The sequence below is a fragment of the Bos mutus genome, chromosome 15, assembly GCF_027580195.1.
Source record: "Bos mutus isolate GX-2022 chromosome 15, NWIPB_WYAK_1.1, whole genome shotgun sequence".
Taxonomy (NCBI): domain Eukaryota; kingdom Metazoa; phylum Chordata; class Mammalia; order Artiodactyla; family Bovidae; genus Bos; species Bos mutus.
Window position 1 is genome coordinate 27,828,573 of NC_091631.1, and position 12,408 is coordinate 27,840,980.

A 12,408-nucleotide genomic window follows, 5' to 3' on the forward strand; every position below is an offset into this window, starting at 1 on the left:
ATGGTAATGATGATGACTCTTGTAATTCTGGAGGTGGAGGATGAGGAAGAAGTAAACCAGGTGCGTGCCAGGGCGGTCCAACCTCACTGACAACCCCATGGGACTCAGTTACCTCTGAGGTGGGAGGGAGTTCAAGGGCGAATTTGGGGCTCCCAGGCCGGTGGGTGGCCTGTTGTTCTGTGGGTGCACAGGGTCCAGACTGGGCACTGGCAGGCCTGTGGCTCCCATCCCTGACTCTAACTAACATCCTGGCTTTGGTTAGGTCCTATTTCCTGCCTGGTTCTAGGTTTCCTTATTATAAAGTGGTCATCCTGGGTCTCTTCCTGCTCTGCCCCATCTTTGGGGAAGGAACATGTGAGCTAATGGATGTACCACTGCTTTTGTAAAGTGTCAAGTGTGGGACATGAGAGATTACAGTTATTAATAATTTGATTTCTGGGAGAGAGGACACAGGGGTGGGGGTGCAGCGGAGACGGAGGGGAGCAAGCCTTTACCCCTGGCTGTAAGCGCCCCAGTGCCCTGCAGACTTTGTAACACTGCCCCCTGGGGGCCAGAGAGGAGATCTGCACCCCTGGCTCTTTAAGACTCCAGTCGTGGGGCGCAGGGCGTGGGGAGGAGGGGGCTGGAAGGGAGACTGTCAGAGGAGGCTGAAGCGGACAGGCCAGGGGAGCCCAGTGGGTGCAGTCACTGCCTGTTCCCCTCTCTCCCTCCCCTCCACACTCGTCTCTCAAACCAGCCTACTTCTTCCCGTTCTGCTGTCACTGCCCTGGTGCTGGCCGCTAGCAGCTCTGGCCTGGGCAGTGTCCCAGCCTCTTCCCTGTCTCCAGTCTCCATCTTGCTGTGAGCCAGGGGGAACTTTCCAGCTCTTAAATCTGATCATGCCCCTCCCTGCTTCAAACTCTGCCTTGGCCCACACCCTGGGGCCCTCAGGATCAACCTCTCTCTGAGCCTGATGTGGATGCCTACTCCTCCTCTGTCTTCTGCCAGATTAGGAGTTCCACTTGTAATGAGAGGAAATTGTGGGTGGACAAGAACAAGGCTCTGGGGCAGAAGTACTGGTTTTTCCCACTTGGTAGCTGTGTCACTTAATTTTTTTTGGTGGGGAGGGGTGTGGTTGTTGTTTTCAGTCGCTCAGTCGTGTCTGACTCTTTTGCAGCATACCAGGCTTCCCTGTCCTTCACCATCTCCCAGAGCTTGCTCAAACTCATGTCCGTTGAGTTGGTGATGCCATCCAACCATCTCATCCTCTGTTGTCCCATTCTCCTCCTGCCCTCAATTTTTCCCAGAATCAGGGTCTTTTCCAATGAGTCAGTTCTTTGCATCGGGTGGCCAAAGTATTGGAACTTCAGCTTCAGCACCAGTCTTTCCAATGAATATTCAGGGTTGATTTCCTTTAGGATGGACTGGTTTGATCTCCTTGCAGTCCAAGGGGCTCTAAAGAGTCTTCTTCAACACCACAATTCGAAAGCATCAATTCTTTGCCGCTTGGTCCAACTCTCACATCCATACATGACTACTGGAAAAACCATAGCCTTCTGTGTGTGTGGTTACATATCTAAAACATTAAATGTACCATATTAAAAATTTAAGTTTATGGTTCAGTGACATCAAGTACATTTGCACTGTGGTAGAACCACCACCATCCATCTCCAAATTTCTTCACCCTCTTCCAACAACACAAGAGAAGACTCTACACATGGACATCACCAGATGGTCAACACTGAAATCAGATTGATTATATTCTTTGCAGCCAAAGATGGAGAAGCTCTAAACAGTCAGCAAAAATAAGACTGACTATGGCTCAGATCATGAACTCCTTATTGCAAAATTCAGATTTAAACTGAATAAAGTAGGGAAAGTCACTAGACCATTCAGGTATGACCTAAATCAAATCACTTACAATTATACAGTGGAAGTGACAAATAGATTCAAAGGATTAGATCTGATAGACAGAGTACCTGAAGAACTATGAATGGAGATTCATGACATCATACAGGAGGCAGTGATCAAGACCATCCCCAAGAAAAAGAAATGCAAAAAGGCAAAATGGTGTCTAATGAGGCCTTACAAATAGCTGAAAAAGAAAGCTAAAGGCAAAGGAGAAAAGGAAAGTTATACCCACTTGAATGCAGAGTTCCAAAGAGAAGCAAGGAGAGATAAGAAAGCCTTCCTCAGCGATCAGTGCAAAGAAAAGCAGGAAAACAACAGAATGGGAAAGACTAGAGATCTCTTCAAGAAGATTAGAGATACCAAGGGAACATTTCATGCAAATGTGGGCACAATAAAGGACAGAAATGGTATGGACCAACCAGAAGCAGAAATTAAGAAGAGGTGGCAAGAATACACAGAAGAACTGTACAAAGAAGATCTTCATGACCCAGATAGCCACGATGGTATGATCACCCACCTAGAGCCAGACATCCTAGAATGTGAAGTCAAGTGGACCTTAGGAAGAATCACTGCAAACAAAGCTAGTGGAGGTGATGGAATTCCAGTTGAGCTATTTCAAATCCTAAAAGATGATGCTGTGAAAGTGCTGCACTCAATAAGCCAGCAAATTTGGAAAACTCAGCAGTTTTCCACAGGACTGGAAATCGTCAGTTTGCATTCAATCCCAAAGAAAGGCAATGACAAAGAATGTTTAAACTACTGCACAGTTGCACTCATCTAGCAAAGTAATGCTCAAAATTCTCCAAGTGAGGCTTCAACAGTATGTGAACCGTGAACTTCCAGATGTTCAAGCTGGATTTAAAAAAGGCAGAGGAGGAACCGGAGAGCAAATTACCAACATCTGTTGGATCATCAAAAAAGCAAGAGAATTTCAGAAAAACATCTACTTCTGCTTTATTGACTACGTCAAAACCTTTGACTGTGTTTGGTCACAGCAAACTGTGGAAAATTCTTAAAGAGACAGGAATACCATTGGTTGGTTGGGAACATTGGTTCCTGTTAACATTGGTTAACCAGTGATAATGCTACATGTCCTACACTATATAGGTTAGTGTTGTGCAATGAGGTCTGAGGTACACGTGCAAGTGATGTCCCAGTCCCACAGGCCAGGAACGTGTGGTGTGACACGAACCATCACCACACTTCCCCTCACCTGAGGAGGCTTTCACAGCATTTCACACTTACTTCTGATGTGACAGATACTACAGCCCCCTCACTGTAGAGAGTGGTGCAGGGGTGCTCCTGACATGACCACTAACCGTAAATTCTCTACCTGAGGGGACTGTGACAGCAGTGTATGTGTCCCTCAGACATGGCTGATACCACCCGCCTCCTCACCAGTGGAGGCCGTCACAGCAGTTCAAGGGTACCTCAGAGGTGACTGGTCACACAGGTCCCCTTTCCTGAGGAGACAGTGACAGTGACGCACTTGTGCTTGAGACCTGACCACCAGGCGCATATCCCCTCGCGTGACCAGCTGCCACAGTACCTGCACCTCACTTGTGGCCAACAGCACAAGCCGCTTCACCAGAGGAAGCTGTCCCCCTGCAGAGGGGAAGACATCTGGGGGGTGGCCTCTCAGTGACTATGGTGGTGATAATATAGAAAAAGTATATATAATATAGATAATATAGAAAACTTCTTCACAGCACTTCATGGCTTACAAAGAACTCTCGCCTAGAGTGTCTCACTAAACCTTCACTCCAGCCAATATAGCCGCTACTGTTACCTACTATTCATGAAGGGGAGACAAAGAGAGAAGTGACGTCATTGCCCGAATGGAGGAGCTGGGATTCGAACTCAAGTGTGTGGCCCCCAAAGCCAATGGCACACTGCCTCCTGGTGGAAGAAACGATGGTGACAGTGGTGAGTGTGCCGGAGGCCCCAATGATGGCCCTGGATTCTGGACTCTCCTCCCCAGCACTCCAGGAGCCTCCTGCCCACACCAAGAGGCAGCCCAGTCTCTCCCCCAATGTATTTATAACTTCCCTTTCCTCCTTGGCACCTTCTTTTTCCAGCCTTTTGGATCTGTCGAAGCCTGACGCCAGGGAAGGTGAGGAGCAGTAGGAGCGAGATGGAGATAGACAGAGCGTCACTGACAACTTGCCAGGGCAGAGTGGCTTAGGCAGCTGGCCTCCACTGGGTGTGGGAGCAGGGCAGGGAGGAATTTAGAGGGCCAGGCTGTCTTCTGTTTGGAGCTCAAAAATATTCCTGAGATGGGACATCCCTGATGGTCCGGTGGTTAAGACTCCACCCTTCTACTGTAGGGAGCACAGGTTCAGTCCTTGGTAAGGGAAATGAGATCTTATATGCCACACAGTGTGGCCACAAAACTAAATAAAATAATTTTTTAATAAAAAGTAAAGGAACCTATAAATTTTAAAAAAATATTCCTGAGATACATGGACTCCTCCTGGAGACGTTTCTGGACCACCCCACCCGCTTTCTCAGATGGCAGAGACCTGGAATGGGAATGTTATGGGCCTGCCCACAGTCCCGGGAGGGAGGCAGGGTCGGGGAACCTGGGTGGAAGGTGCTTCTGACGACTGCTGGCCCCCTTCGCCTCTTCTCACCCTGCACCTCACCAGTACAGAGCTTGCACAGAACAGACTCCCGTTCAACAGAAGAGGAAATAGAACCTCAGAGAGCTCCAAGCCAGGCTTGAACCCAAATTGGTCTGCCCGCAGCGTCTGAGCACATATCCACTCTATGGCATCTCAGACTCATTCGATGGAGAACAAACTCCATCTAAGAAAGACAGAGTGAGAGAAGCCAAGGAGAGAGAGAGTGGACATTTGGGAAACTGAGTAGCTCTCTGCTCTGTAACACCTGTTCCTCTAGCTTCAAAACTCTCCAAAGTTGCCCACACCCCATCCTCTGGCCAATAGCACAGTTTACAATTACATGGAGATGTTTTCACAAACTTTTTCTCCTTTGTGTGGTTGGTTGGCTCAGAGGCTAGACTAAGAATTAGCAAACCTGAGATCTCGATTATGCCTTGACCTTGTGAACTGGGCAATTCCTCTCGCCTCTGTACCTCAGTTTCCTCGCCTGTCACATGGGGCTCTGAATTGCTGTTCAATTGGTGGGAAAGCCTCCATAGACCACAGAGTTCTGTGCCCCAGTGAGGACTATTAATATTGTTGTTCTCATATCAGCAAAGCCCAGTGGTAGCTGCTAACCAGCCACTTGGGAGTCCCCAGAAAAGCAATACACAGGTCCCTGATAGAAGGAGGCCTCAGGGGACAGGACCCCAGCAAGCTAGGGATGAGGGCTTAGGGGTCTAATGAATCCAGTTTCAACCCCAGCCTGGTTCTCCCTACTGAGGTGACACTGGCCTGGGGAGAGGAAGGGGCAGCTGGAGTGGCCTGAGCTACAGGTGAGCTGAGCCCCCCTCATGTAGACTTGGAGGCTACAAGGAAGTGCCCAGAGCCTGTCAGAGCCCAAGGAGGGACAAGGCTCTGGAAGGACATGGTTTAAGGGGGCAGACAGTCAGGCACCTTCACCCCACAATGAAAGGGGCTCCAGGAGAAGGGAAATGGGCTAAACTCTTTCTGCCTCAATTTATAGCATTGCAGGCTGACTTCCCAGTTGGTGCTAGTGGTAAAGAACCTGCCTGCCAATGCAGGAGACGTAAGAGATGTGGGTTCGATCCCTGAGTTGGGAAGATCCCCTGGAGGAGGGCATGGCAACCTGCTCCAATACTCTTGCCTGGAGAATCCCATGAACAGAGGAGCCTGGTGGGCTACATACAGTCCATGATGTTGCGAAGAATAGGACATGGCTGAAGCTACTGGGCATGCAGGCTGGCTGCTGACTCACTGACTGTGTGACTATGGCCAGGCACAGCCCCTCTCTAGGCCTCCTCCTCCCTATTAGCAACAGTAAGGGAGCAGGGCCAGAAGCTTTCACAGAATCAAGGGTCTGATTCTGCAGGACGCTGGAGGGAAAGCCCTGGAGGTGGTCAGGACAACTCTGTGTAAACACTGAGAAGCGAGGTGCTGGGCCCCATGGAAATGCTGGTTTTACAGGAGATGAGCTGGCTCAGTCTCCAGCCTCAAGAAAGCGGCAGGCTGGTGAGGGAAACATGAATGATCCAGGCTGTCAGACAGGGGTGCTTCAGTGCCTCTTCCATGGTGGACTCTTAGGAGCCCTGGGCAGGGAGTCGGGCATCTGACTTTCATCTCTTTGTGTGACCTTGGTTGAGCGAGTCAAGCTCCCTTCTCTGAGTTACTTTATTGGATAAATGAGGGGAGGGCCATGGGAAGTGGACTACATTGCTTGCTTATAAGGATGCTTCTGGCTCTGATATTCTGTGACAGCCCTGCAAACCTTGCACAAACCTCACACAACTCACTTACATGGGCTCAGTCAGGGGGGAGAGAACAGCATCTCAGAATTGTATCAACTTCCCCAGAAATATGGTTTGTATTAATTTAGATGCTAAAACAAAAGAAAGTAAAAATCCCTGCTGATTAGTCAATTATGGGAAAAAGTTAAGTTGAACTTGGGTTAACTGTCTCATTCATTAATTCATTTATTTAAAAGTATTTGTTGAGGGTTTATTATGAGCTAGGTTCTACCAGGCACAAAGTGTACAACAGTTTTACTCAGGATGGGTGCTCTGACTGCCATGACTTTTTTGCATGCAGAAGCATCCAGTCCACCTCTTCTTTAAGTCATTTCTTTCTTTTTTAAAAAATTCATTTGGTGCATCAGGTCTTAGTTGCAGAAGGTGGGATCTTTCTTTGCATTGCAGACTCTCGAGTTGTAGCTCACAGGCTCAGTAGCTGTGACTCTCAGACTTAGTTCCCCTGCAGCATGAGGGGTCCTAGTTCCCCCACCAGGGATCAAACCTGGGTCCCCTGCATTGCAAGGCAGTTTCTCAACCACTGGACCACCAGGGAAGTCCCCTTAAGTCACTTCTTGAGGATAGCTTTTTTTTTTTTCTAGCCATGCAGAGCCTCCGTTTAGTAACCAGTCCACTTAAAACTGTTTGAAAACACCCTCAGAACAAAAGAGAATTCATAACTGTCTCTGATAGCAGTCTAAGAAACAGAAAGAGGAAAAGGAAAATTTTGGCCTATTTTTTTCCCCAGGTGAAAACCAGAGCTTCTGAATCCTCCAGGTGGCCTATCTTGGTGGAAAGAGTGTAAGACCAGATCTAGAGGCCTAGATTCCAGGACGAAGGCTGGTGCAGACCAGCTGTTGACCTGAGGCTGCTCGCCATTCCCACCCCGGTCTGAAGATTCATTTGTGAAAGAAAGAGTCAGGGACTCAACTGTCTGCAAGCAATTTTCGTGCTTACATAATCTTTGACACAAGAAGGGTTTTGTTAGAAGAGGGAGAGAAGCTGGGATGGTTCTGGAAAATCAAGTGGATCAGCTCCAGGGGTTCCTGGGGCAGAGAGGCAGTGAACATCAACATAATCTGGCCCTGGATCACTCAGTCAAGGGGAAGGGTGAGTGAACACTGCCATTGGCTCAGTTTTGAGGGTTGGAAAGTCTCACTATGGGGGCCTTGGGCTGCCATGCATCCTCAGTAGCTTTCTTCAGTGGTCTCCCAAGAGTGGAGTTACTCTCTGCAGAGGGCTTGGCTGTCTCTCCTGACATTGCTTCTGAGATGTTTTAGTTCCCTGTGGTGCACTCTGGACTGGGGCCCAGGCAATGGGCATGAAGTGGCCAAACAGTGATACCTGCTGAGCTACAGCAGCTGAGCGTGGGGAAGACCATGGAGTGGTCCGGGAAGTGCCTGGGAGTCTGGTTTTTTCTTTTTTTCCCAATAGGTGGAGAATCCATGTTCCACTTGGATTCACTGGGGAAAATGACTCCTTTTACCAAAGGCATATAAAATGCTCCTACCCTAGTAGGGCGACTAACATCTCAGTTTGCCAGGGACTAGGGATTTCCTCAAGAGGCAGGTCAGGTGGTCTGGTATTCCCATCTGTTTCAGAATTTTCCACAGTTTATTGTGATCCACACAGTCAAAGGCTTTGGCATAGTCAGTAAAGCAGAAATAGATGTTTTTCTGGAACTCTCTTGCTTTTTCCATGATCCAGCGGATGTTGGCAATTTGGTCTCTGGTTCCTCTGTCTTTTCTGAAACCAGCTTGAAAATCTGGAAGTTCACGGTTCGGATATTGCTGAAGTCTGGCTTGGAGAATTTTGAGCATTACTTTACTAGCATGTGAGATGAGTGCAATTGTGTGGTAGTTTGAGCATTCTTTGGCATTGCCTTTCTTTGGGATTGGAATGAAAACTGAGCTTTTCCAGTCCTATGGCCACTGCTGAGTTTTCCAAATTTGTTGGCATATTGAGTGCAGCACTTTCACAGCATCACCTTTCAGGATTTGGAATAGCTCAACTGGAATTCCATCACCTCCACTAGCTTTGTTTGTAGTGATGCTTTCTAAGGCCCACTTGACTTCACATTCCAGGATGTCTGGCTCTAGGTGAGTGATCACACCGTCGTGATTATTTTGGTCATGAAGATCTTTTTTGTACAGTTCTTCTGTGTATTCTTGTCACCTCTTCTTAATATCTTCTGCTTCTGTTAGGTCCATACCATTTCTGTCCTTTATCGAGCCCATCTTTGCATGAAATGTTCCCTTGGTATCTCTAATTTTCTTGAAGAGATCTCTAGTCTTTCCCATTCTGTTGCTTTCCTTTATTTCTTTGCATTGATCACTGAGGAAGGCTTTCTTATCTCTTCTTGCTATTCTTTGGAACTCTGCATTCAGATGCTTTTATCTTTCCTTTTCTCCTTTGCTTTTCACTTCTCTTCTTTTTACAGCTATTTGTAAGGCCTCCCCAAACAGCCATTTTGCTTTTTTGCATTTATGCAGGTCAGGAAGCAACAGTTAGAACTGGACGTGGAACAACAGACTGGTTCCAAATAGGAAAAGGAGTACGTCAAGGCTGTATATTGTCACCCTGCTTATTTAACTTCTATGCAGAGTACATCATGAGAAACGCTGGGCTGGAAGAAGCACAAGCTGGAATCAAGATTGCTGGGAGAAATATCAATAACCTCAGAGATGCAGATGACACCACCCTTATGGCAGAAAGTGAAGAGGAACTCAAAAGCCTCTTGATGAAAGTGAAAGAGGAGAGTGAAAAAGTTGGCTTAAAGCTCAACATTCAGAAAATGAAGATCATGGCATCTGGTCCCATCACTTCATGGCAGATAGATGGGGAAACAGTGTCAGACTTTATTTTTTTGGACTCCAAAATCACTGCAGATGGTGATTGCAGCCATGAAATTAAAAGACGCTTACTCCTTGTAAGGAAAGTTATGACGAACCTAGATAGCATATTCAAAAGCAGAGACATTACTTTGCCAACAAAGGTCTGTCTAGTCAAGGCTATGGTTTTTCCAGTAGTCATGTATGGATGTGAGAGTTGGACTGTGAAGAAAGCTGAGCCCCGAAGAATTGATGCTTTTGAACTGTGGTGTTGGAGAAGACTCTTGAGAGTCCCTTGGACTGCAAGGACATCCAACCAGTCCATTCAAAAGGAGATCAGCCCTGGGTGTTCTTTGGAAGGAATGATACTAAAGCTGAAACTCCAGTACTTTGGCCACCTCATGCAAAGAGTTGACTCATTGGAAAAGACTCTGATGCTGGGAGGGATTGAGGGCAGGAGGAGAAAGGGACGACAGAGGATGAGATGGCTGGATGGCATCATCGACTCGATGGACGTGAGTTTGAGTGAACTCCAGGAGTTGGTGATGGACAGAGAGGCCTGGTGTGCTGCAAATCATGGGGTCGCAAAGAGTTGGACGTGACTGAGCGACTGAACTGAACTGAACTGAAGGGATTTCCTGGGATGTGGCACTAGCAGTGCTAAAACCTGGCAGATCTGGGCAGAGCAGGATGGTTGGTCCCTGGACATGACAAAGAGACAGGATCTAAGGACAGGTCCCAGGGTGCTCATGTTAGATTGAGACAGAGAGAGCCCCAGCAGCAGCTCCATGGAAAGAGGAGCTGTTCTCAGCTGAAGCAGATGGCATTTTGTAGCAGCCCTTGAGGAAAGCAGCTGTCTCTATCAGTAAGACATCATAGAAAGGGAATCCTCCATGTTCCTATTAATGTCACTCAGTTATATTACTTTTTAAAAAGAACCAATGGATCTAGGGTCAGATGGTTGCTTAAAGATTTTTAATCTAGTGCCTATCTAAACATTAAAACTTCCTCTGCACCATTTTAGCTAAAAAGACCCCAGCTTTGCATGCCTCTAGTTATATGGAACGGAGAAGGCAATGGCACCCCACTCCAGTACTCTTGCCTGGAAAATCCCATGGATGGAGGAGCCTGGTAGGCTGCAGTCCTTGGGGTTGCTAAGAGTCAGATACGACTGAGCAACTTCACTTTCACTTTTCACTTTCATGCATTGGAGAAGGAAATGGCAACCCACTCCAGTGTTCTTGCCTGGAGAATCCCAAGGACGGGGGAGCCTGGTGGGCTGCTGTCTATGGGGCCGCACAGAGTCAGACACAACTGAAGTGACTTAGCAGCAGTAGCAGCAGCAGTTATATGGAATTTGCTCATTTTCAAGCCAGTCTTTTGCCATATGGGATAATGCTGATTGTAAGAAACTTATTTCACATGTGGGACTTGCTGCGTCCCTGAAGCTGCTCATACTGGCCCCAGTTCTTGATATGTGTTCTACCTGTCCTTTGACAGTCCTTCAGGGGTTTATGTCCATTTCTCTACCCCACCAGACAGGACCAGCTTTGCAACCAATGCTCCTTAGACAACTCACCATCCTGGGCATCTTAGTTGTGCAATGAAATTCTAGGCACAAAGAAACTGTTAGGATTGAAATCCATGGTTGGAAAGAAAAAGATATGTGTTTCAGTTGACGTTTTCATGCTTGTTCTGGTTTACAGGAATGTACTGATATTTCCAGTCTGTCTGCTGGTATCTAGCACTGACTCACAGTGGAAGCCATCTGCAATGGATCAAAGGGCTCCTCACCTGCTTCTACTTGGTGGGCATCCCCTCTCTGCCTGAATCCCTCTTCCTCCTTGTCTTTGTCATTTTCCTCTTAATCTACCTGCTCATCCTGGTGGGAAATGCCCTGATCCTGGTGGCCGTGGTGATAGAGCCCAGCCTTCACAAGCCCATGTACTTCTTCCTGATCAACCTCTCAGCCCTGGACATCCTCTTCACCACAACCACTGTCCCAAAGATGCTGTCCTTATTCTTGCGTGGGGATCGCTATCTCAGCTTCTCTGCCTGCTTCCTGTAGATGTACCTCTTCCACAGCTTCTCCTGCTCTGAAGCCTTCATCCTGGTGGTCATGGCCTATGACCGCTATGTGGCTATCTGCCGCCCGCTGCATTACCCTGTGCTCATGACCCCGCAGACCAATGCTGCCCTGGCAGCCAGTGCCTGGCTCACTGCCCTCCTTCTGCCCATCCCAGCAGTGGTGCAGACCTCCCACATGGCTTTTGACAGCACTGTTTACATCTACCACTGCTTCTGTGACCACTTAGCTGTGGTCCAGGCCTCCTGCTCTGACACCAGCCCCCAGACCCTCATGGGCTTCTGCATCGCCATGGTGGTGTCCTTCCTGCCCCTTCTCCTGGTGCTTCTCTCCTATGCCCACATCCTGGCCTCAGTGCTTCGCACCGGCTCCCGAGAAGGATGCTCCAAAGCCTTCTCCACCTGCAGCTCCCACCTCCTGGTGGTTGGCACCTACTACTCATCCATTGCCATAGCCTATGTGGCCTACAGGGCTGACCTGCCCCTCGACTTCCACATCGTGGGCAACGTGGTGTATGCTATTCTCACACCTGTCCTTAACCCTCTCATCTACACGCTGAGGAACAAGGATGTCAAGACAGCCATCACCAAAATGGCATGTCCTCAGAACCTAGGGAATTCCTGGGCCCTTGATCCTTAGTTACAACTAATTCAGCTCCCTGGGCACAAATGACAGTGCCCAGTACAGAATAAACACAATAAACATTTTTAAATGAGTTATAGCAATCCAAATTGACTTCATTTGGTTGATCAGACATCTAAAACCTGGTCCTCAAATAATAGGACTTGAAGAAGTCTTCCCACTGGTGCTACAGAATAATTGATTTTCACAATTTCCCCCAGTCATTAACATGATGAATAAAATTTGATCATTCAGTGATTCATATTAAAAATCTTTACTTGATCTGCACAGAAATAAACCAGACCTATTTGCTGCTCCCATGGTATTTATAGTTTAACTGGAGAGTCAGACCCAAAGAAATACTATAAGACAATATGACTGAGAGAAGCAACAGGGCAGGGGACTGAGGGAGCCAAGAAGTTACCATTTGCTTTAGCGTTAAAATTTTCCTGTAAGTTCTTCTATTTTTGGCATTGATATCACTTATTTGTTAGCAAATATTCATGAATCAGCAATACAGTTGGGGGAGAGGCTTGAAAAGACTGCATAAGAAAACCACTAGCTTCTCC

The 12,408-nt window shown here is 47.6% G+C and overlaps 1 pseudogene; it reads left to right on the plus strand.

Moving 5' to 3' along the window:
• On the plus strand, positions 1 to 11,857 carry LOC102288218 (olfactory receptor 2AT4-like; annotated as a pseudogene).
• Positions 11,858 to 12,408: the final 551 nt, after the last annotated feature.